This window comes from Tamandua tetradactyla, chromosome 23, assembly GCF_023851605.1.
Source record: "Tamandua tetradactyla isolate mTamTet1 chromosome 23, mTamTet1.pri, whole genome shotgun sequence".
In the NCBI taxonomy this organism is placed as follows: Eukaryota; Metazoa; Chordata; class Mammalia; order Pilosa; family Myrmecophagidae; genus Tamandua; species Tamandua tetradactyla.
The window spans coordinates 30,118,891-30,144,647 of NC_135349.1; the positions used below are offsets into that span (position 1 = coordinate 30,118,891).

The window sequence follows — 25,757 nt, forward strand, 5'->3', positions numbered from 1 at the left end:
AAAGCATGCAATAAAGAGCAAGGTAGTGCTGTAAGTAAGTGAGACACAATCACTTGAAATGGTTTGATGTCCCTTGCAGAAATCTAGAAATTTTCCTAAGGAAGAACAGGGAAACTATAACTTGGACAGAGATCCGGGGCACATCAGGGGTGGCTGAATATGACAACACTATGGAGACATATGTTTCTATAGTAATGATACTTACTACAGAAACAAATAAAATGGTAAATTGATGACAAAATCAAAGTAAAATGTTAATTATTTGACTTAGGCTAATGTATTCACCAGAGTAAAATAATAAAATTCCTTTGGCTTCACTATATTTGTATTAAATTTGCAGGTATTTCCATATGGATAGTGAGGTGCAAACCTTGGTATATATCTGAATATATTTTTAATGAGGGTCAAAATGAATTTAAAATCAGGACAATTAAAGCATCAGAGAAGGTCAGTCCTTAGATGAATTATGACAGATATGTATATTCTGCTATCAATATTGGTGAACTTGCCATGTCTTAAACACTGGTATCTGTAAAAGCAGGGGAAATTTGTTTTCCAGAGAGAGAAAGAGATGGCTATATGCTTAACCCAGAAATAGAATTATACCACAAGTGAAGGAACATCATGAATTCACACTTTTGCCAGATCTCTCTGAATTCCAGAGGAAACATGGTCTTGCCAAAACATTAATTCAGACTTCTAGCTCCCAGAACTGTGAGGCAATATTTTTTTTACTTGATAGTATCATAGATTAGTTTGTTACAGCACAGATTTTGTTACAGAACCCCTGGCAAATTAAAGCATTAATACAGTGGATTTCATACCATGATTGAAGAAGGAAACAGAGAATAATGATAGAACTCACATGCATAATATTAAATGAAAGAAAAAATACATTCCCAAAAGAACTTACACTAAGATATAGCATTCTGAAACATATTGATCTCTACTCTGATAACAGTATATAAAAATATGAAAAGCTAAAGAGGTACTGTACATATGTAAGAATTCAAGGTTGATTTCATCTTTGACATTCAATCTATATAATTAAAATATTTATAATTTAAAATTTAAATGGACATATGATGAAATTCAACATCAATTTATGATGAAAGTTCTAGCAGAATAGAATAAAACAACTAATCAATCTAATAAATGATATCTATACAATTCTTACCTTACCATTTACACAATAGTGAAATGTTGAAAGCTTCCCTACTGAAATTGACCCCATAAAGAAGGCTGAATAGGCTATAAAGGAGAAACACATCTAGAGCTAATCTGTAAATCTTGAGAGAGGTGTATTTTGTTATAGTTGTTCTTTTAGCTCTCTTTCTATAAGAAAGCTCCATCATAATACAGCTGAAACAGAGACTTCAGTGGTTATGTACCTCTGGGAAGACAGTTTTTAAAAATAGGCTGGAAAAATCAATAAACAAATATACTAATACCATCGTCAACAATTAAAAAATTAAAGCAAATGTTCAGAAGCCAGAAAATTTAATTCTACAGTTAATTCATTGAAATATTTAAAAGTTCAGATTTCAAACATTAATTGTATAAACAAGATTGTGATTTCAAAGGAAAAAAATAAGGTGGCAGAAAACAACCCTGATAAATTTCAGACATTTTACTTACTAGACAAAGGCTTAGAACCAGTATCTTAAAAATGATGAGAGTAGGGTGGGCCACGGTGGCTCAGCAGGCAGAGTTCTCACCTGCCATGCAGGAGACCCAGGTGCAATTTCTGGTGCCTGCGCAGGCAAAAAAAGCTGAGATTTAAAGAAAAATGTGAATAATAAGCAAACAAGAATCATGAAAATAATATAATATCAAAACAATGGAAAATATTAAATGATGATAAGGATATTGAGACCCTTAACTGATGCGCATGGCTGGTGGGAAAGTGCATTGGTATAATCACGTTGGAAAACTATTTGGCGGTATTTACTAAGAAAGGATATGTATACATATGACTGAGCAATTCTAGCCAAATGAATTTAATATATAATAGTAATATTTTATTAAATGCTAATAATGCATAAATATTATTCTATTTATCTATAAATAATTCTGTTGCAATATATAAAAATAGCATTGCTGTTCTACAAATCCTGTGGGATTCCTCAGGGGTCCTGATTATGCTTTTTTGGTTGTTGTTCTTGAACCTGGATTCTGGTTACGAATGTGTGTCAGTGGCTGACACCAGGACACTGGTCTTTGGGAAGAAAGTGTCTCTTTGCTTTGGTTCGGCTTTGTCCAAGCCTCAAAACATGAGCAAATAAATTTCCATTGTTTATCCTGACCCATTCATGGTATTTGTTTTAGTAGCATAGGAAACTAAAACAAGGACTATCCCTCAGATTTCCCCTGGCCTTTCATAGCTCCCATCTTCCATTTAACCTGGATCCTCTAGTACCTAATCTATGTGACTTAGCAATGTCTATAAACAATTTACCTTGATAACTTGATTTTTTAGACTATTGTGGTATTTCAACAACCTTTATTATAGTCTTTCTGGAAGGCTATTTTTATTTCCTAGTCAATTGATATTCTGTGGATAGTACAAACATACACCCTCTGAGGAGGGCAAATTCCACACCCATATTCTAAGATTTTCTTGATTATTTTCTTACATTTGGACCACAGACAAGATGTCCACTAAGAAATAGTCATTTGTAGTTAATCAATTTTGTTTCAGAAATAACCTCAAGATTTCCATAGTGCTTTCCATTTACCTTTATATGAATGCAAATATTAACAATATTTTCTATGATCTTTACATTTACTCTGTATTGAATATTCCCTCTATATTTATTTTCCAACTTTACCAATTTAGTTCAAATTATCAGTATTTTTTGCAAGGTACTACTTTTAGTTGGATGGAGGTGAGGCCAAATGAAACTATTGAAGTATCTTTCTCAGTGTGACTCAACCACACCGTGATGTCAAAGAGTAAAAAGACTGCTGCTGGATCTTACCTCCTAGGCTTTGAGGAGTCTTTGAAAGATCACCCAAATTATCATTTGCCTAATTAAATGCAGCTGAAGGAGATCAGAACTAAGATTAAATTCTCTTCCACTAAAGGTTTAAGCAAAGAACTTTTTTGCAAAATTATGGAGCAAGAATATGTATCTGGCTTAAAATTGTAGTGTTTTCCACTACTTATTTGTTAAGTGGTTTCAGGTCTTCTTTCTGCTATCCGCCACTCAAAAGTGACTTTGATATTTAAATAGAGCTATTGAAATGCATATTTTTCTTGATATATCATAGTAGAAATACATTTATTTTCATTTATTTTAGTGTGAAAACTGTATCGGGATTGGGAGCTGAGTCTTGGGAATAAATTGACTTCTGTTAAGAAATTACAGAAAATGATCTGATTTTTAGTGACATGACAGTGTGAAGCTGTGTTCTTTTATGTATTTAATAGTGAATATGGGAGACATAAAACACATTTTATGTCCCCCGCTATTATTGTAGAATATTTCTCCTTTCAAATCTGTCGAGTTTTGTTTCATATAATTTGGTTCTGTTGTTAGGTTTATATATATTTATAATCCTTATATCTTATGGATAGGTTGATTCTTTTATCCATATTATCAATATGTAACATCCTTCTCTGTCTCTTTTAACAATTTTTAACTTAATTTTGTCTCATCTGTGCAGCTGCTACAGCCTTGTTTAATGATTCTTTCCTTTTATTACTATTTTTATCTATCCTTTCTCTTTCTATTTCTCACTTTGTAATTAAAATGAGTATTATGTAGACAGCATATAATTGTATTAATTTTTTAAACCTATGCAAGCCTCTGGACTGATCCATTATGTAGTTATGAGACAGATGAAGACGCACTACCAAATTATTAGAAAATAGGGTGGATATTTCCTCTGGAATCATCAAGAAGCCCCAGGAGGGTGGGCCAACATCACCTTGGCTGGCTTGGAGCTGAAGAATCAGGGATGATAGGCCAGTAATTTGAAATGCCACAATTTTATTTGACCAAAATGTAATAGTTTCTTACTTTATTAATCATTTACATGGACACTGGATGTTTTTTATTAGATTCCAGAGATCCCCAAAACTTGATTCTGACAGTTTTAACAGTGAATCTCCTTCTTTAGTGGAATAAAGGGGTTTTGAAGTTCCCTACTCTGCCATTTTCATAATATTTATCTATGAAAGGCATTTATTAATTAATAATATCTATGTCTTACAACATTGCCAATTCAATTGGAACTCAGTCAACAATTCAACTTATTAGAAGGGGTCTTGTCTTTATTTGATGGAATATAAAGTAAAGATAGAAAGATAATAATTTTATCAATAATACATAGATTTTATGAAGGAGTCTGAGCAGTATGATCTTGACTATATCTGTATTGCATATATCCTTTGTCTGTGTCATGCAGAGTAAAACAAAGCAAACTGGTAGTTTAATGTTTGTAAATGGGATGTATACTTTTGTTTCTCTTGGTTGAACTTTCCCTACACTGGGTTATTTGATACATTTAATGTTTATCTAGCTTCCAGAGGAAGCTGTGTTAGCAGGCATGAAAGTCACATTAATATCATTGTACATCTCCAAAAAAGCTTTTGCATGATACGCTGCCTTGCCAATGAGCAGTAGTATTTTGAAGAGAATATTTTTCTGAGCAGTGGTTCTCAACAGTGGGCTTAAAATCTCCAGCTAACCATGTTTTAAACAGATGTGCTGTCATCCAGCTTCATTGTTCTATTTATAGAGCAAATACAGAATAGAGTCTTAAGGACCCTATGACTATTAGAATGGCAAGTGAGCATTAGCTTCAACTTAAATTCATCAGCTGCATTAGCTCCTAACAAAAGAGTCAGATTCTCTTTGAAGCTTTGAAGCCAATCATTGACTTCTCCTCTCTAGCTATGAAAGACCAAGTCACCTTCTTCCAATATAAGGCTGCTTCAACTGCATTGAAAATCTATTGTTTTACATAGCCACCTTCATCAATTGTCTTAGCTAGATCTTCTAGATTATTTACTGTAGTTTTCACATCAGCACTAACTACTACGTCCTGCTTTTTTGTGTTATGGGGATATCTTCTTTCCTTAAATCTCATGAACTAATCTTTATGAGCTTGAAACTTTTCTTCTGAAGCCTCTACACCTTTCCCAGCCTCCATAAATGAAGGAAAGCTAAGGCCTTGCTCCAGATTAGTCTTTGGCTTCAGGGAATCTTGGCACTAAACATTATTTTAGTGGTTTTGATACCTTTATACATACATATATATATATATAAAATCTCATAATGAGTTAATATAAAGATAATATATATTATCTCATAATGAGTGTGTGTTAAAATATTGTTCTCTAATTATGAAATTAGACTAAAGGAAGAAAATAGCAGCATAATTTTCACACATACCTCTACAAGATAAAATAGGCAAATAAAAATACTTTACTACTTTATATATGATTTTTCTAAAATTTTATATCAGCAATATGGCTGTTTCACTTTTCTATCACACATGTGTGCACTGGACTAAGAATTTTAACATCCTTCAAGCATTTTTACTCTGTATTCACAACTTAGCCAATTACTTTGTTCAAGGGGTCTACTTTATAGCTTATCCTGGCTTTTGACATATCTTCAACACTAAATTAATCATTTATAGCTCTTGACACAAAGGGAAAGACATACAACTGTTCCTTTTACTTGAAACCTTAGTGTCAATCATAGGGTAATGTCTGGTCTAAATTTAATATTATTGTATCTCAGTGATTAAGGAAGTCCTGAAGGAGATGTTGTGAATTCTTGGTTGGGGGAGAAGACAGAGCACACACAACATTTATTGATTAATTTCACCATCATTATGGGCACGATTCTTTGATTCCCAAAGCAATTATAGTAGTAATGTCAAACATACCTGATCACATATCAGCATAACAGATATAATAACAATGAAAATATTTTGAATATTGTTAAAATTACCAAAATGTGACACAGAGACACAAAGTAAGAAGATGCCATTCAGCACTGGAAAAACAGTGCTGAAAATTTGCTTGATGTAAGGTTTGCACACACCACGAGTTTGTAAAAAATGCAATATCTGTGCAGTACAAGTACCATAAAACAAAGTATATTAAAGTGAGTTATGTCTTTACAGATAGTATTATCTTTGAAAGGGTAAAGAAGCAATGAAAATAATCTTCATAAGAATAAGTGGTCATATATGTATTTTGAGACAAAAAATTAAGTTGGATTTGAACTATAAGAGTTCAGAATTGAAAAGAGAAAAGTGCAAAATAGTACAGAAATAAAACTTTGGATCAGAAAATAATTAATCATAACTAAAATCACGCATGCATGAACTTATTAGATTAGGTTTAGAAAATCCTATAATATGAAATGGAAAAAGAGAAAGAAAAATGATCTTAAAGGAGATAATAGAAAGGTTTGCTGTGAAAAATTTGTTGAAGTATGGTTTACAAATACCTACAATAATTTTAAAGTATTGGTATAAAAACAAGAAGTGACATTGTATTATTGTATAAAATATTGGTTCTGAATATTAAATCACTTTTAATGTAGAAAAATAAGTAAATAATCCTGATCTTCTATCCAGGAGATAAATTAAAAATCAAATGACAAATATGTGTTAACAGGCAAATGATATTAATTAAATGTTTTAAGTGGAAGGAAAGGAGAAGGGAATTGTCCTGACATTTTTCCTAAAAGTTATAGAAAGATGAATAGATTTGAAATACTTAGATATAAATAAAATCACAATATTTTATTGTAATGATAATTTCATATACAGATGCTTAACATTAAAGAGATGCAGATTAGTAATTAATTTACAACTTTATAAATTCTAATGTTTCAGCTGTAATTAATTTTTGTTACATGTTCTTGTTATATAGTCTAAAATTGATAAACAAATGGTAATAAAAGCATAGTAGTTAGAAATTTGGAAGTATACTCTAGAATAAAAAGCTAAAAAGTATTAAAAGTGATTATTTCAGGAGAAAAGAATTGGAGGTTACAAAGGGTGGACAAGAAACTTCTTTTTCTTTAAAAGATTTTTAGTACTATTTTATTTTGTAAACTATTCTGATGAGTGATACTGATTAAAGAAACAAAATATAATTATAAAACTTAATTTAAACAAGTTTAGAAAGGAAAGGAACCAGGCTACTACAACAAGAAATTAAGTTTGGTATCTGTAAATGTAACCAAAGAAGATGATTAATGTTAATCTTAGTAATAAAATGAATACATTACTCAGAAAATATGGTGTGAACAGCCATTATTCAGAAGCATTATTCAGGTCCTAAATAGATTTGTTTTGTATTTGTACATATATACTATTAGCTATTAAATCCAAACATACTGTATTAGTTGCCAGAATGCAATACATACTAAATGGAATGGCTTTTGAAAAGGGAACTTAATAAGTTACAAGTTTACACTTCTAGGGTTGAGAAAAATGTCCAAACTGAGGCACCAACAAGAGGTTACCTTCACTCAAGAAAGGCTGATGCCATCTGGAACACCTCTGCCAGCTGGGAAGACAGGTGGCTGGCATCCAATTGTCCCTTGCTCCTGAGCTCTGTTTCTTTCAGCCTGATTCCTGTGTGGGTTCCTCATTTGGCATCTCTGAACCTTCACTTAGCTCCTCTGAAACACAATTCTGGCTTCTGGCCTGCTTAGCATCTCATGGGAAGCCATCTGGCAACATCTGCTGAGCCCTGCATCTCCAAACATCTTGGGCGCATGTTGGCTCTGAAGCATCTGTTCTTCAAGTCTCTGCATCTGCTCTGAGGTTTCTTTAAAATGTTTCTTCTTTTAAAGGACTCCAGTAAACTAATCAAGATGTACCCTGAATGGGAACAGTCACATCTCCATTGAATCAAAAAGCCACACCCATAATTGGACATGTCACATTTCCATGGAGATAATCTATTCAAAAGTTTCCACCTTTGGTATTAAATCGGGATTAAAAGAAACATTTGTCTCCACATAATTGAATCAGTATTAAACATGGCTTTTATGAGGCACATAATAGCTTCAAATTAGCACATTCCATCCTCTGGACCTCCCAAAAGATATGTTCCTTTCATATACAAAATATATTAATCCCACTACAATATCACAAAGCCTTAAATCATTTCAGCAACAATACTAATATAATACAAAGTGAAAACCATTAATCTCATCAAGGTCAGCTACAAACATGTTCTATTCTAAGGCAAAAATTCTCCTCTGGCTCTGGACCTGTGAAACTCAGAACAAGCTATCTTCTGCCAATATACAAAGCAGGGGACAGTTACAGTGTTTATGCTTCATTTCCATAGGGAGAAATTGGAAGGAACACAGGGGTCACTAGATCTAAACAGTTCCAAAAACCTGTAGGGCAAACTCCATTGGATTTCAAAATCTGAGAGTCATTATTGCTTGGAGCTTTAGAAAGCGGTAGTCCTACCCTTTCCTATTCAGCAGTCTTGCTCTCTCTCCAAACAATGGGATGAGTTGCAACATTGGGGTGCATTGAGGGGACCACTTTCTTTTTCAGATCCACCCTCTCTAAGCTTCATGACAGCACCTGGGATTTCTGCCATCTCCAGTGTACATGCTCAACCCCACCCAGAACAATGGGATGGCAGCCAGACTCCCCCCAATCCCTAGTTTATGTGCTCCACCCTCTCCAATGCCAGGATAGCACAACTCTTCCTAAGCAACAAAGTGGATAGCACACCCTCTGTTTCTGGGGCAAATGCATCCTCTGAACATGTATGGATGGGTCCACTCTTCTAGCCTGAGGCTTTCTGGCTCCAGATCTTAGCTTCCATGGTTTGTCTCTGAAGATATTTTTCCTTCAATGGGTCCCTTTTAGTCCAGACAGACAGTGGGTTCTGTTTATAAAGGCCCCACAGCACTCTTGTTGATTTCTTATGCAGTATGCAGGGATCATAACCATCAGACAATTGAACTTTCCACAAATTCTTTCTGAATAACTCCAACTCCAATCCTTGCTTGTCCTGTAATGGCTGACTGCTTCCATGTTCAGTTAAATCCTTATGTGGGACCCTATTTACTGGGCTCTCACTTTTTTTCCTGGAAGTCCAGAATATCCCAGACAACCAATTTCTGCTTTCTTTGTATGCAAGAGTTCAGTTCTCAATTTATCTCTTTCTTTATGCATTTTACTATAAGCAGCAAGGAGCAGCTAGCCTGAATCTTCCACATTTATTTTGGAAATTTCTTCTGCTAAATATCCTAGTACATCACTCTCAAATTCTGCTTTCCATTCACAAAGAATGCCTCCCTTCTAGTTTGCAATGACACATACATCACTTCTATCTAAAGCCTCATCATAGGTATCTTTAGAGTCCACATTCCTATCAACAGTCTCTTCAAAGCATTCTGGGCCTTCTTTATCAAGGTCCTCACAAGTCTTCCAGAATATTCATCTTATCCATTAAAAAAGCTGTTCTGACACATCTGGTATTTGCAAACAGCACCAGCACCCCAGTTTCCTATGCCAAATTCTGTTTTAGTTTGTTAAGCTGCTGGAAAGTAGCATGTCAGAAATGGAATAGCTTCTGAAAAGGGAATTTAATATGGTACAAGTTTACAGTTCTAAACCTTAAAACGAGGTCCAAACTAAGGCATCCAGGGAAAGATACCTTAATTCAAGAAAGGCCAAAGGGTCCGGAAAACCTCTGTCAGCTAGGAAGGTAAGTGGCTGGCATCTGCTGGGGTCTTTGACTTCTGGTTTCAAACAGCTTCCCGGGGGCATTTTCTTTCTTCATCTCCAGAGGTTTCTCTGGTTCTGTGGGCTCTGTCACTTCTGCTCTCCAAGCATTTGCATCTCTAAGCGTGTATCATTTCTAAGGTTTCTCCAAAATGTTTCCCATTTTAAAAGACTCTAGTAAACTACTCAAGACCCATTTTGAATGGGTGGAGTGATATCTCTATTGAATCAAAAGGCCACACTGACAATTGGGCATATCACACTTCCATGGAGATAATATAATAAAAAATTTCCACCCTACTTTAATGAATCAGGATTAAAAGAAACAGCTGCTCCCACAAGATTGGATCAGGAGTAAAACATGGCTTTTCTGGGGTACATAATAGCTTTAAACTGGTGTACATACATAATTTTTAATAACCCTTATTAACTTACAAATTGACCAATGTACATATGTAGATACACAGCAAAAATCCTTAAGGAAACACAAGTACAATAAAAACAGAGTGTAGAAAGCTTATAGTAAGTAAAATGACTCATCAAATGAGTGTCCAAGATGAAAGGTCACAATTATTTGACTTTATTTTTTTATTTCACAAAGCTATGGCTTAGAAACATTTCCAAGCATTTGTAATTGAAGGTTATCTATGGAGTTTCTGTTTTTGCTTTTTTAAAACTAATATAGGATATACTTATAAATATCTGAACTATAAAACTGATGGCTATTACTGGTTATGGTGAATGTGTACATGTGGAATGGATTTCATGGGAAAGTAGATTCTTCTAAAAGAAGAGATTCTGCTTTAGATGTCATTGTATGTCTTTCACATCAACGACATTTAGGGCAGTGGTCTCCAAAGATGGGTACTCAGGGCAATCCACTGGGAGAGAGAAAAAAATAATAAAACCTCCATTTCAATACATAATTTTGTAATTTATTTCTATATACTTTATGCACTATCAAACATTTATACAGTGATATACATATCAAATTATAAATAAGCATATATATATTGACAGTGTAGTCTCAAAAAATTTTTACTGATAGGATGCTATGATTAAAACTAATCAGAAACCACTGATTTAAGGATGTGTCTCCCTACTTGTTACTGGTAAGTCATTAATAGCTCATGAGAGGAACACAGTGTTTAAAAGTGTATGAGTAAAGGACAGGTAAGAGTGTATATAAAACTCTAAGCCAAAAATTAATCTTAAATTTAAATTGCAATTGAGAATTAGACAACAGTGGGGGGTGGGGCAGGGACTCATTTGAACATTTCATACATTCTTAGGCTTACTTGCTACAGATGAAAATATTGTGATAAAAACAATTTGTTGATGTACACAAATGGCTGGGGTTTTATTTACCTCTTGACATGTACATTTGTCACCCATAAGACACAGCAGGCTGTGGTAAAATAATTCAAAACAATGCACTCAAATGGTGGTTATAAAAGCTTTTATTGATGAGGTAGTGTTCTACAGAAGGAAAATCCTAGAACCTGTTGATATGGGGTTTAAATACTCAGGTATCCTAAGAGTGCTGTACTCTCCATACGGGCAAAGTTTAATTCAGTCATTTAGAACTGTACTAGTTACGGTTTAATATGGTGGCCACTAATCACACATGGCTACTATTTAACTTAATTAAAATTTAATAAAATTAAAAATTCAATTCCTCAGTTGCACTTAGCCACATTTCAAGTGCCTGATAGCCATCTGTGACTCATGGCTACCATACTGAATGGTACAGATCTCGAGAATAATTCCATTCAGACATGAAGTTCTATCGGACAGAGCTCATCAAGAATAATAATCAGAAATTCTTCAGTTAAAAATGTGAAGATTTTCATACTTAGTGTTACTTTGTCCTTACTCCCCAACATAATGTTGTTTGGTGTCAGATCTCTATGGACAATCCTCTTTTCCTTGTGTAGATACCGAAGAGCTAAGCACAGCTTGAAATAACAAATTAAAAAAATGAATTTTATTTCCCCATACATGCATAAGCAATGGTGACTACTACACATGTCTCTAACAAATCAGCTCAGGAGTTTACTGTTTTATAGAAAAAAAAAATTTTTAAAGCATACATGTATAAATATTTCCCATAGTCTCTCTTCAGCAAAAATGGTGTTGTTTTTCCTTCAAAGAACTGAAATGCTCTCCAACTGGGGAGAGCTCTATAAGCTCCATAACTATATATAAAATGTTATCTATGTAAAAGAACACAAAAAGGTAACAGACATCTTGAGAAAACGAATTATAATTCAAGTGTCTCAAAGGGAGACACAGCACAACACTAAGGAATTCTAGATGTGCAACACTATGAAGCCACTCAGGCTTTGAGGGGGTGGGGTAAAGGGGCCTTAGGGCAACTGAAGCCCAGGGACAATTGCTTCTTGCTAGAGTAACTTCTTAGCAAAAATTTACTCTGGGAAATAAAGTACCATTTTCTAGGTACACCAGGATGTAAAATGGTTGGAAGTTTGCAAAGAGAATAAGCGAATAATCCCAAGTCACGGAAGATTCCTAAAATAACATTAACCATCTTTCCTCTCAGAAGTCAAAAATTTATCCTTATATCATGTTGTGTCCGTAAATTGCATTTTAAACTGCATTGTTTTTGGAGTCTCTAGAATACTATATAGAATTGTTTATTGGAATTATGCCACAGTACTACAATGACAGGTGAAGACCTCACCCCACCCCATGACAGAAACTTGTTATGCCCCTCAAGAGCAGAGACAGCTTTCTCCTGGTTAATTTTATGGATACCAGGAATCTCATAACTGATTGTGTTTGTCTCTTTGCCTCAAATGCCAGAAGACAGAGAAGTAGATTTCACTTCCTCCTTTAAAACCAATACCTAACTATTAACAATGGTATGTGACATGTATTCTCTCTGATTTTTTTGGATGTAGATAAAATATACATGTTATTAACTAAAATACAATGGAAGCCTGCATTGGGTGTTGCTGGAAGTAACCCCTTCCCAAGAAAGGATCTTCCAAAAGACAAGAACAATTGACTTGCAGGGTCTTTCCAAGAAAATAGAACAATGGAACATACCCTGCAGAACTGCAGATTAGCAATGCCCGGTGATAAAGCAGTTTGGTCTAAGAGAGATGGTTTACCCTATTGGACATATCATACTAACTATTCTGTTCCCCATTCTGTAAGCCCCCCCCCCCATGTAAAATGGAAATTTAACATCAGCTAATCAGAATATTTCCTTGCTTGCCTCTGCTTTTGCCCTATACGAGTTTTCCCTTTTCCACTCCTTCAGTGGCGCTCCCTTCTACTTTCTGAATGGGATGCTACCTGATTCATGAATCACTTGATAAAGCTATGAGATCCTAAAGTACATGAAAAGTTTTTCTTTTAATGATATGTATTTACACACACAATATTTTTTAAAATGCAATCATGCCATACTTGTTCAGTAACATACTTTTTTCATTCAACAACCTTTTATGTCAGTGCACACTGATTCACCCCATGCTCTGTTGGTTGTGCAATACTGATCTCTTTCTGATGGGATATGCACTAAGAGAAGGGTAATTATTCTACTACCAAGAGCAAATGGTCAAATGGGCAAGATTTAATCCTGGAGAGTTTTAGCATTAAATCTGACCAACTCCCCTGGGGGAAGGAAAATGAATAAAATCACCCAACAAAGACCAAAGAACACAAAAGTTTTTCTTGAATGGCAATAACATTTATGAGGAGGAAAGAGGAAGCCCCAATTATTGCTTCATATTTCTTTAAATCATTCATCAAATATATTTTGTTTTGAAATTTCATACGTTTCACAGATCATCAAGGTTTATAAAGACTTATGTTACTGAAGTTTGTTGGTTTTAAACAAGTAACCAAGTTTGGCTTTATCTCAGCCTTTCTGACTAAGTCAGCATTCCTTCATCCCTGCTGAGAAAGAGCCTGCCTAACCTGCCTGCAGAATCAGTCAAGACACCAGCGCCATCTTGTGGCATTTACATGAACTTCAGTTAAAATAAATTTTATCCACTTTATTTGGGGCGTGGAAAATGCAATCTGATTCAACAAAATAACATTTTTTAAAAAGAAACCACCTTTTTTGTTTTGTTTTCTATTGATTCTTATTTTTTAATGAAAATAACTGTAATAACTATTTTGGTTTTTACGCGTTTAGTGTTTTTCATATGGGGATCTCAATATTTTGTGACTATTTGCAGGTCATTGATTAAATCATTGTTTCACTGTTCAAAGAGATGAAGCATAATATAGTCCAAATATTTTTTAAAAAGTTAAAATAGTTGATTAAACTTTTAATTAACATTCTAATATGAAAACATATTGAGTAACTAAGATAATTCTCCTTAATAGGAAATATCAATGAAAATTCACTTACTTTCCATAAATATCTTGTAGTAGCGTACAACATTGGGATGATAAAGTTACAGAAAAAAAATTAAACTATTTAAAAACACCAAAACATTGTTTAACAAACTATTTATTTAGTGGGACTTCATATTTGAAAAAAAAAAAACACTTGTAAAACTAAGAATTGCAAAATACTATCTAATTGAGATTTTTCAGAATTTTTTTCTTACTTGCAAAATTGTTGTGAAAATAGCAATCTCTTAAATAGCCTTATCAAAAGAATTGAAAACTGACTGTTTCTTCACCTAATTTAACTGAAATAGAGAGCTGGAGAACTAGAAAGAACCTTAAAATTTATTTAACTCTCTATACCCTAATGCCACAGATTGTATAGAGAAGAAAACTAAAATAAAGTAATTTATATTGATTACATATATTCTTTGTTTTTAATCCCCCCCACGCACCTATATATTCATATACACTGATTTGTGCCTATTTACCCAAACTTCCTGGGTTCTCCAAAATTGTTAGTATGAAACTGAAATAATCTGAATTAACTCAGTTTAAATCAGAATAATAATTTACTTGAAGGATGTGGCTAGGAAATTCTACTTTTTTTGAAAGAAATTGTCATACTCTACAAGAGCATTAAAATTTTTACAGTTATTTCTAGTTTGAATTTCTAGGAAAATTGAAATTTATTTTATTTCAGACAAGTTACCACTACACTTATAAATGGCTTACATCTCTTGTTTCCCTTTCTTGGTGACCCATTGTGGGGGACACTTCTAGCTGTTTACCAAAACCTACTCTCCCACTGCTCCACCACAATGGAGCTGTAGCTGGACAAGTCTCTTCTGCTAAAGATTATGTATCCCAGCCTCCCTTATAGCCAGGAGTGGGCCTATCACTCAGTTCTCACCAACAGAATATGAGTGGAAGCCAAGTGTAGTCCTATGTCTAAGTCCTAAGTATTAGATGCTCTTCCTCCTCCCCCCCACCTTGGATGTGAATGTGCTTCTGGGAATTTCAGTTGTGCAGTGAAGATAATTCCTTCAGAAGATGGCAGAGGAAGAAGAGAAAAGAACATGCATCCCTGAATGAGTGTGTGAAGCAAAGTCTACCTAAATGGTCTACTCACTTAGGGACTGTTATATGAGAGAGACAACTTCCATTTTCCTCATCCTAGTATATTGTGAGCCCTCTTCCTTAAGCTGTATGCTTGCTTCCTTAAGCTATAAGCTTGTAGGCTGTCTGGCAGGGGTCACATTACATTCTTTTTCCATATGAGTATTCCATTATTGCAGCACCATTTGTTGAATTTTTGTTTGCTTTTGCTGGTTTCTTGGTTTGTTTGTTTTAGGGGAAGTGCATGGGCTGGAAATCAAACCTGGGTCTCCCTCATGGCAAGCAAGAATTCTACCACTGATTTACCCTCACACCCCCAAGCCACTATCTTTTGAAGTGTATGTTACAGCAGCATACTCTTAAACTTAACAAATAAACTCTCATTCTCATCCCATTCCTGTTGCTTGTCTCTGCCATTACCTTGTCCGATATCATTATCCTTTCCTTTGGTTCAATCCTTTACTGAGACAGCAAATGTTCAATTGTGAGTTACCTCAAAGTCCAAATATATGCCTCTTATATATGGCCTCACCCTAATACACTTTTCTTACGAAATGTGCTAAAACAAGCAGCCTACCTCATCAACCAGCAAGCATCTAGTATATTTTAAACAATACAGAACCAGGTAAGCAAGCAGAGCCATGTTTTGGACCTAGCTCATTGGCCAGGACAATATCCAGATTTTGGTCCAAATGAAGATTCTCATTCAGCTTAAGTCAAAATCCACATTTTGGCCTTGTGCTATAATAAAACAGTTTACTGTTGAAGGCTAAGTTATCCTAAATATGAGAAAATAATAACTTATTTTTAAATATAGTCTATTAATACATAAAAGTCAACCATAAAATGTTATTAATGTTAATGTTCTAACATAGGAGTAGAAAAAAATTTTTTTTAAATGTTGGCTTAATTTAATATAGTAATCTATCCGTGCAGAAATAACACCAACATTTAGAATGCTAGGGGAATGAATTACAGTTTTTGTACTTTTTTTTTTCAAGTTTGGTATTACAAAATGTTCAAGTGTCTCTGTCCCTTAAAATTGATAATCATGCTTCAAGTTGAGTCATTTGTGGTTATAATCTTGTTTTGCTTGCTGCCATCATTCAATTCCTCTTAAAGAAATTGAGGCATGAGGGCTTAGATGGAAGCCCAAATTTATATAAAGATTCCATTTAAGTTGTATTAAAAGTAGACATACAAAAAGAAAAACACCTTTTCACTTGATGTTGGCTACATGGATGTGTGTTTGGTGGCACCTGGAACTAACTGTGCAGTTCTCAGACAGCTTTGGAGGAGGCAATTTAATGTGCCCTAGGCAGTCACATTGCACACGGGGCATCTGCCCTCTGGCCTTCTCAAACATGCGGCTTTTTAAGGAACGTTAGTAAAGCATGTGAGCTCCGGAGTTAATGCAGATGTGTTTTAATCACTTATTCCACTGTGTTGACACTGTTTTCCTTACCGAGTCCCTGGAATTTCCATCTCTCCTCTGCTATGCATTTTCTTCACAGCACAGCTTGCTGTTTGTTGCTGAAAACGATCATAAGCTCTGTATAGTATTAAGCTTTATTGTGATTCTGTGTATGTTTTTTCTTTTCCTTTTTGAGCAGACCCAATCTTTCTAGGGTGGGAAGTACAGGATAGAATACAATCTTTCTTTTTTCCCCATTTTTGTTACTCTGTGCAGACTGTAGAAGTCTAATGCAGAGGTGAGCCAATTCAGAATTGACTGTAATTGAACGCAGGCTAGAAAGTATTTGTCGGAAGAATGACATAGAGCATGCCATCTGATGTTTAAAGCTGCTGCATCTTTCAGCAGAGAGAAAGGTTAAAAAAGAAATCAATGTGTTCTTGGATCATAAAAAAAGTCTCAGGCAGGCCATGGTGGAGGCAGGCCATGGTGGCTTAGCAGGCAGAGTTCTCGCCTGCCATGCCAGAGACTCATGTTCAATTTCCGGTGCCTGCCCTTGTAAAAAAAATCCCATTTCTCCTTTGACCCATTTATTCTTTCTCCCCAAACAAATGTTTATAATAATAGTAACTGAGTCATGGCATTATGTCAGAATATTCTGGTCATACCTCTTCACTCAACCAATAAATAATAACCCATCTTGAAAATCCATAATAAGCCATATTTGAGTTAACAGCTCGGTTCCACTTGATAAAAGTGAAGGAACTCTTAGTCATATTCCTACACATGTTCTAAAATATAATGAGAAAGGATATGCTGTCAATGAAAACAGAAGCATATCTCATACATGACCCTTTGTGGTGAAAATCCAGTCCCTTTGTACCCATATCCCTGATATAAACTCCAGAATGCAGTTTTATGATCATCAAACCTTAGGAGAAGAGCTGGCTAAAAAAAGAATCCTTTCAATGCCTTGTTTAAAAAGGATCCAGTAACCAAAAGCATGGACAAGGGTAGCACAAAAAGCTCTACTTTCTTTTGATGACATTTATTTAAGGAAAACATCATAAATAAGAAAAACATTTACCTGCTCTTTAATTATCATTAATTCAGAAACAATATTCTTTACACTGCTGTCTCGGTCTTTTTTATCCTTCTCAAATGCTGGATTATGTAGATTGACTTCTTTCATTGCTAAAATATTTTGACCATTATGCTTTCTAACCTAGGATAAGGAAGACAGAGAAGAAAAAAAGGAGGAAAAAATAAGAATAGAGCAAGTGTACAAAGGGGAAGAAAGAGATGAATTGTCACATGATGAATCAACTCTTCTAAAGAAGTCACAGAATTTTAAATTGTAGATATATTTATACTAAGCTTAGCTCAAAAGGTTGGAGTCTCCTGGATCAATCTATGATATTTAAAATGATTTTATTGGGCAAATACAGAAACGCTGGTATAAATTTAGAGAATGTGTCATGCATTAAGATAAGCCATTCTTACCATCTTTAGTGAGAAACTAATGAAAACTTTTGTCTTCAAAAGGTCAGTCGCCAATTTCTAGAACTGAGAGATAAGACATTATCAGTGTAGCTAGCTGTTGGACAAAATAATAATTCAAACTTTTATATCTGTTTGTTACTATTTTCAATGAGGACGGCTAGATCCAGTTGAGTGGGGGTGTGATAGTGCAATGTCCAGTTTGTTTGGGAATGTTGGAATGGTCTCCTGAAGAGGAAAGTCACCTTGTGCACACAGCCAAAAGCTCCAACTCCAAGATGGTCCAAAATCGCATAGTTGCCTACATATTTTGAAGGAGGCTTATTCTGATTAATGCTTTCAATATTTTCAGAGATTTGCTTCAGTTCATCCTCCTAAATCAAAACATACAAAGGAAATAGGTTGCCACATAAATTCCATCCAGGACATGCCAGCTGGCCAAAATACTTAAAACAGACCTTACCTCTAATAAATTTAGCTTTGACACCAGGTCTTCACAAGCACTGATATCCTGAACATAATGTCCTATATCAATGAAGATCTCAAACAGATTGGTGGGGAAAAGTCTACACAAAAAATACATACACCATACATTAAATGTAGGAGTTGGAAACTGTTGGCTGTTACTCACCCTTTGGATCTAGATCAATGACAGATTAATTCCATGAAACAAACATAACTTCCTTAGGTTATCAACAAAGTAGGGGCAATAATACTAACCTATCTAACAAAAATACACTATAACTACAGTTTTAGAGGGATAAGAAAAAACTCATGGAGAGATTTATGCTTCATTTCCAAGGTAATGGCTTCAAGGGCTTATTAAAATAGTTTAAGTCCACTAAAATGGATGGTTTAGGGCCCTGAAATGAAAGGTTATATTGAACAATTTTACTTCATTTTTCTTCCCCTAATTCAAGCATTGCATACAAATGAAGTAATAACAAAAAATGCTCCATGCTTTCTGAACAAAAGATGCTATATTAACTCAAGGCTTTATTTTGATTCTGCTTTACCAATAAAATTCTAGTAAGAAATTGGGCCTATGATTTTGGCTAGCCCACCCTGTTAAAGAGCATGCAGACTAACACACAGAGGTAACTAGTGTTTGCCTCCCAAATGGTAATTTTTTTTCCATCACACCCACCAGCATGGCTTCCTGGCCAACAAACATCCAGCCTTGCCGTCTTCAAGTGAGCTCCTACACTATCAAAAGATATCCAAGAAAAGCATTATTATTTCTGTTGATTAAAGGGAAATAATTAGACCAACTTTGGATTTTCTGAATGGACAAAAACAGGAGCATATTTTGATGCCATCCATTTAAAATAGCAATGTTAAAAAAAGATAAAACTGAATTCCATGCCAGACACATGTAATTAAGAGGCATTATACTGATATAGTGATTTCTGCCCTTTCTTCACCATTTTCAGTTGTAAGATATCATTAACTTAGCTCAGCCATATCTGTAGATTCTTAGAAATCTGAAGGTACATATTTTGCATTTTTCAATATTCTTCTTTTACTGTTTGCATCTAAATCAGACATGTGAATATAGTTGAATCTAATGGATTCTTAAATTTTTCACTTAAATTTCCCTAAGTCTGTATCTTTTTAATGGTGAAGAAAGGGCAGAAATCACTATATCAGTATAATGCCTCTTAATTACATGTGTCTGGCATGGAATTTAGTTTTATCTTTTTTTAACATTGCTATTTTAAATGGATGGCATCAAAATATGCTCCTGTTTTTGTCCATTCAGAAAATCCAAAGTTGTATCTTTTTAAGTCTATTTCTTTCTATGCTGAAGAGAAACCTCAAAGCTCTGAAAGAATAACACTAGAAAATGAAAAAGATACCTGATTCTTACATGGTAGAACTCAACAAATTAAAACAATCTCAGGGCAGAATTATCATGAAATAAATATTAAGAGCATTTTTGGCAAGTGCCTGGAAAATTTTGGCACTAAAGATTAAAACTGAAAACCAAAACATCAATATCTGCAGTAGTTCTTGCATTTAAAAAGTGTTAATGTTGTAAAACACTAGGGACCTTGGCTTTGTTTCACTTAGTACTTAAATGAATTCCTTTCTAGCAAGCACAAAATGAGAACAGAGACAAGAGACAAAATTCCTGTTCTGAGAAAATCAAATGCCCAGAGATTTCCAGAAGCTCAATATGTATTATGTTTCTAGCCTGCTCTGTATGCCTCAATATTTATACGGTTTCTGTGAGAAAATAAACACTAAAAATTATGACATTTAAAAATAGCTGCAGGCACACTGGACACAAACTTGATAAACTGGTCTCTTGAGTTTTAAGCATTCCCCAAATAGAACAATCTACAATAACTCTCTAGAACACTCAGAAAGAGTCCTGTGATACTATAACTAAGAAAAATAAGCATCATCTTACAGTGCCAAGGTGAAAAGAGAGCTATGAGCCTGCAGTTGTACAAAGAGTTACCAATGGAATGACTGGGTTCTCCAGAATTTGAATCCAGGATTATTTCATAAAATTAGTAATCTGAATACATAAAGATCACAAATAAAATTGCCCAGAAAGTTTAGGTAGAAAACAAAATTATGTGGAGACTGGTGAGAAAATGTGAGAAAGGGAGAGCATGCACGCACTCTAAAATCCATCCTAATTTGAATTTATAAACACTATACTAGCTTAAAAAATGTATCTGTAGGCTGAATTTGAGTTCATCTGTTTTTCAACACAGTGTCATGCATCTGTGGTGTACTAAAGAAGCCAAGACACACACCTGTATGTTCACATTGGTAGCTCTCAAAAAAAAAACCTCTGCCTGCCAGCACACAAGATGACATCAAAATTTTCTGCAAGGGTATGGAGAGATGAGTAAAATAAATAAATAAATAAATAAAGATATAAAAACAAACAATAGGGGATAAAGAGTGAAAAATGGGTAGATTAAAATACTGTTGGTCAATGAGAGGGAGGGGTATGTGGTATAGGATGCATAAGGTTTTCTTTTTTTCTATTTATTTCTTTTTCTAGAGTGATACTGGTGTTCTAAAAATGATCATGGTGAAGAATACACAACTATGTGATGACATTGTAAGCCATTGATTGCATAATAAGGTTGGACCATATGTGTGTGGAGATTTCTCAATAAAAATATAAAAAAATAAGTTTCTGCAAGTTTTAATCATTACTCCAAGTGGTAGCTCCTAAATCAGATTACAGGTGATTTGATTAGATTATTCTCTTTTCCAAATGACTCCCACAAAAAAGGTGAAATGCACAACTTCCAAGATATACGTTAAATCTGATTTTTGTCCTTCCTGCCTCATTGGGAGCACTGGGTCTCTGATATGCACTCCTCAGAAAAACCTGTAGGACCCTGTGTGGTGTGTCACAATCTTCCCTTTGAGTTTTCCTTGCCAGGGGCACTCCTTTCCTCAACCATATACCCCAGCCCAGCTTCTCCTAAAAAGCTCTAAATTCTTGGGCTTCCATACTTTCTAGATGTTGTTCCCTCTGCAGGGAATGACCTTTCCCCTGCCCTGTAGCAGATGTCACTGGTATTCCACCCATACTCCTTTATCCACATGGTAAGCCATTCTCATCTGTCAAGATTCATTTTACAGGCCTGCTTGTTAAAGAAGAAATGTTAGTGGCTGTGCTTCATGCTTAAAGATAGCATATTATTTTCCTCAATGTTTTTGATACACAGCAGCTTATGTCTAAAAAAATAGAAATGACTTATAAACAAAAAAATAAATAAAATCATCTAAATCCCCTATATATAAATAAAGGAAGTTAAGCCTTTTATATTGTTTCCATGTATTTCTATGTCAGCTGAACCTCCCTCAGCAGATATTTTTATCCCACAGTCAATAGAGACCAGCATTAAATTGAAAATTCTACAAATCATAGGTTATATTATCAGAATTTCCTCAGATTTCAATAACTTGATGAAGAAGAACAATGAATATTTTATTACCTGTAATAGATGTGTTTTTATTGCATTTTTCTGCTTGCTTGGTAAAATTAATTTTGCTATTGTATATACACCATTTTCCTGGAAGAAAAGAGAAGTCAGGTTATCAGTGGTCAGTGACATTAACATAGAGATACAAAAGCATAAAGAAACAACTAAACAGTATCATAAATAAATATTAAAGAAGAAGTGTTGGTATAAATAGTAAATTATTATGGTACAATACTAAAAAATGTCAGCATAATACATTTAAATACGAAAGGGTATAATCACAAACTTAAAATTTTGACTTTCTTTAGAGTAGAGATTAAAATAATGAAGTATGAAAATTTAAAGTGGCTTAAATACTTTTAGAAGTGGAAGATAAAAAGGAAAGTGAACAACAAGACTTCCAGGAAGATGGCAGAACAGAATGGATTAAGTTCACTCCTGCTCTGTCGACCAAGATAGAGGATGGGGAGAGAATGAACAGAACTGTGGTCCCTGGTTGTAAGTAAATGAAGAAAGTCTCTAGGGAGTTTGGGGGAGGACAGAAATGGGGGATTAAGATGGGGAGAGTGGGGTGGGTGGATCAACCGTGATCCCCACCAGGGTAGGATGCAGCATGAGGGGAAGTGTGGATTGAAGGGAAATGATCATCCCCCTGCCCCAGCCTGCTCCAGCTGATGACTGGGGAAACCTCTCTGAGCAACTCAGCAGCTGACAGCATCCACAGGGAGCCCAGAGGCAGACTTGATTGTCCACTGTGGTAGGCTGGACCGCCTGGCACTGGAAGCAAGTACCTGACTGAGTGCCGGTAACAGCTGGCCCCATAGGGGCAAGGTCTGGAAGACCCATCAGGTGCTGGGTGCTGCAAGTTGGCTGATACCCTGGGCACTGATCTGCTCCTCAGTTCTGTGGGCCGGGGCCAGCTGTCCCACCACTGCAGTCCAGGAACAGTCCCTTCCGGGAATGCCCATCTTCCAGCAGCCGCTGTAGTCTGGGAGGGGCAGTCCTGAGGAAGAGGATCCTAGGCGCACCACCTGCTGCTGAGAAGTGGTAAGTGCAAGCAAGCTGACTCCCTATTGCTCGGGTTCTTATTTTTTTTCAGGTATTATTTTTTCTTTTTCCCTTGTTTTTTTTTTAAATATGTTTTTTTTACTATATAACATTTCTGTTAGTAGTCTTGTTATTTTGTTTATTATTTTTATTTTATATTTACATTTTGTTGATTATTTATTTTTTATTTCTTATTATATATATTTATTTTTATTAACTTATTTTTTATTTTTTTCTTAAATTTTCTTTTCCTTGGTGGACACCAGTCTGAGGTCATTCCCAATATATCTTGGGGTGTCTCCTTCTGACTTTGGAGCCTACAACTGTTGAGGTGTGTTTTTTGTTATTGTTGCTTCATATTTTTATTATATTCATATTTTATTTTATTTTATTTTCATCTTTTTTGGGTGCATGGGTCTCTGTCATGGTAGGAAACCATTTTACCACTGAAGACTAGCTTTTCTTAAAAAATTCTTTTTATTAATTTTAAATTAAAAAAAATGACAACAAAGAAACACAAACACTCCTAACATATAATCATTCCATTCTACATGTATACTCAGTAATTCACAATATCATCACATAGTTGCATATTCATTATCATGATAATTTCTTAGAATATTTGCATCAATTCAGAAAAAGAAATAAAAAGACAACAGAAAAAGAAATAAAACAAAAACAGAAGAAAATAAAAAATTATACATACCATACTCTTTACCCCTCCTTTTCATTGATCACTAGCATTTCAAACTAAATTTATTTTAACATTTGTTCCCCCTATTATTTAATCTTATTCCATATGTTCTACTTATCTTTTGACAAGATAGATGAAAAGAGCATCAGACTCAAGGTTTTCACAATCACACAGTCAAATTGTGAAAGCTGTATCATTATATAATCATCATCAAGAAACACGGCTACTGGAACACAGCTCTACATTTTCAAGCAGATCCCTCCAGCCTCTCCATTACATCTTGAATAACAAGGTGATATCTACTTAATGCATAGGAATAAATTCCAGGATAACCTCTTGATTCTGTTTGGAATCTCTCAACCATTGACACTTTGTCTCACTTCACTCTTCTCCCTTTTGGTCAAGAAGGTTTTCTCAATCCCTTGATGCTGAGTCTCAGCTCATTCTTGGTTTTATGTCCCATGTTGCCAGGAAGGTCCACACTCCTGGGAGTCATGTCCCATGTAGACGGGGGAGGGTGGTGAGTTTGCTTGTTGTGCTGGCTGGAGAGAGAGGCCACATCTGAGCAACAAAAGAGGCTCAGATGCGGGTGACTTTTAGGCCTAATTTTAAGTAGGCTTGACCTATCCTTTGTGGGGTTAAGTTTCATATGAACAAACCCCAATACTGGAGGCTCAGCCTATAGCTTTGGTTGTCCACCCTGCTTGTGAGAATATCAAGAATTCAATTGGGGAGGTAGAATTTTCCCCTGTTCTCACCATTCCCTGAAGGGGACTTTGCAAATACTTTTCCATTCACTGATGAAATCACTCTGGGATTCATCAGGGCATCACTCTCAGACTAGCTTTTACTAGCTTCTCAAGTTGAACTGTATCTCCTACATTAGATCCGGGCCTTGGTTTGGTGGGGAATAAGTGACAAACCAAGTGAAAAAAGAAACCTTCAATCCAAAACCAAGTAAATATGAAACTTAAGAGGAGTGAAGGAAATCAACCTGCAAATTAACCTTATTAAGACAATCACATGCCCCAAACACAACAGAAAGCCACAAAGCATGTGAAAATCCAAACAAAAATGGCCTAACCAAATCAAAAGTCCAGAGAGGACACAGAATATGAAACAACTACTCAAGGGTATTTATGAAGAAATAAAGGATATCAGGAATATACTAGAGAGCATAAAAAAGAATTCAAAAGCTTAAATAGAAAAATGGCAGATCTCACAGAAATGAAAGATACAGTAGACCAAGTTAGAAATATACTAGAGACACACAATGGCAGATTTGAAAAAGTAGAAGGAAGAATAAGTGAGCAAGAGGACAGAACAATTGAACTAGAGTGGACAAAAGAACAAATGGCAAGTGGACAAAAGAACAAATGGCAAGTGGACAAAAGAACAAATGCCAAGAAAGATAAAAAAAATGAAACTGGATCTTAGTGAAATAATAGACAACAAAAGGCACACAAATATAAGAATCACTGGTGTCCCAGAAAGAGAAGAGAAGAGTAAAGGGCTGGGAAAGATAGTTGAAGATATAATCAGGGGAAACTTCCCAAACCTTACAAAAAACATAAATATACAAATCACAGAGGTCCAACAAATTCTAAATAGAAGAAATCTGAATGGGCCTACTCCAAAACACAGGTTAATCACACTGTCAAATGTTGAAGAGAAACAAAGTCCTGAAAGCAACATGAGAAAAGTGATGTACTACATACAAAAGAAAACACATAAGACTGATTTCAGACTACTCAACAGGCACCATGGAAGTAAGAAGGCAGTGGTTTGATATATTTAAGATCCTGTACAAGAAAGATTTTAGCTAAGAATTCTTTATCCAGCCAAGTTATCTTTCAAAACTGAGGGAGTGATTAAAATCTTCAAAGACAAAGTTTGAGAGAACTAGTCAACA

General features: G+C 35.0%; 1 pseudogene; it reads right to left on the reverse strand.

The window, feature by feature from the left end:
• Positions 1 to 11,507: 11,507 nt before the first annotated feature.
• The window catches only part of LOC143666751 (serine/threonine-protein kinase Nek10-like), a 90,408-nt pseudogene continuing 76,158 nt past the window's right edge, over positions 11,508 to 25,757 (reverse strand).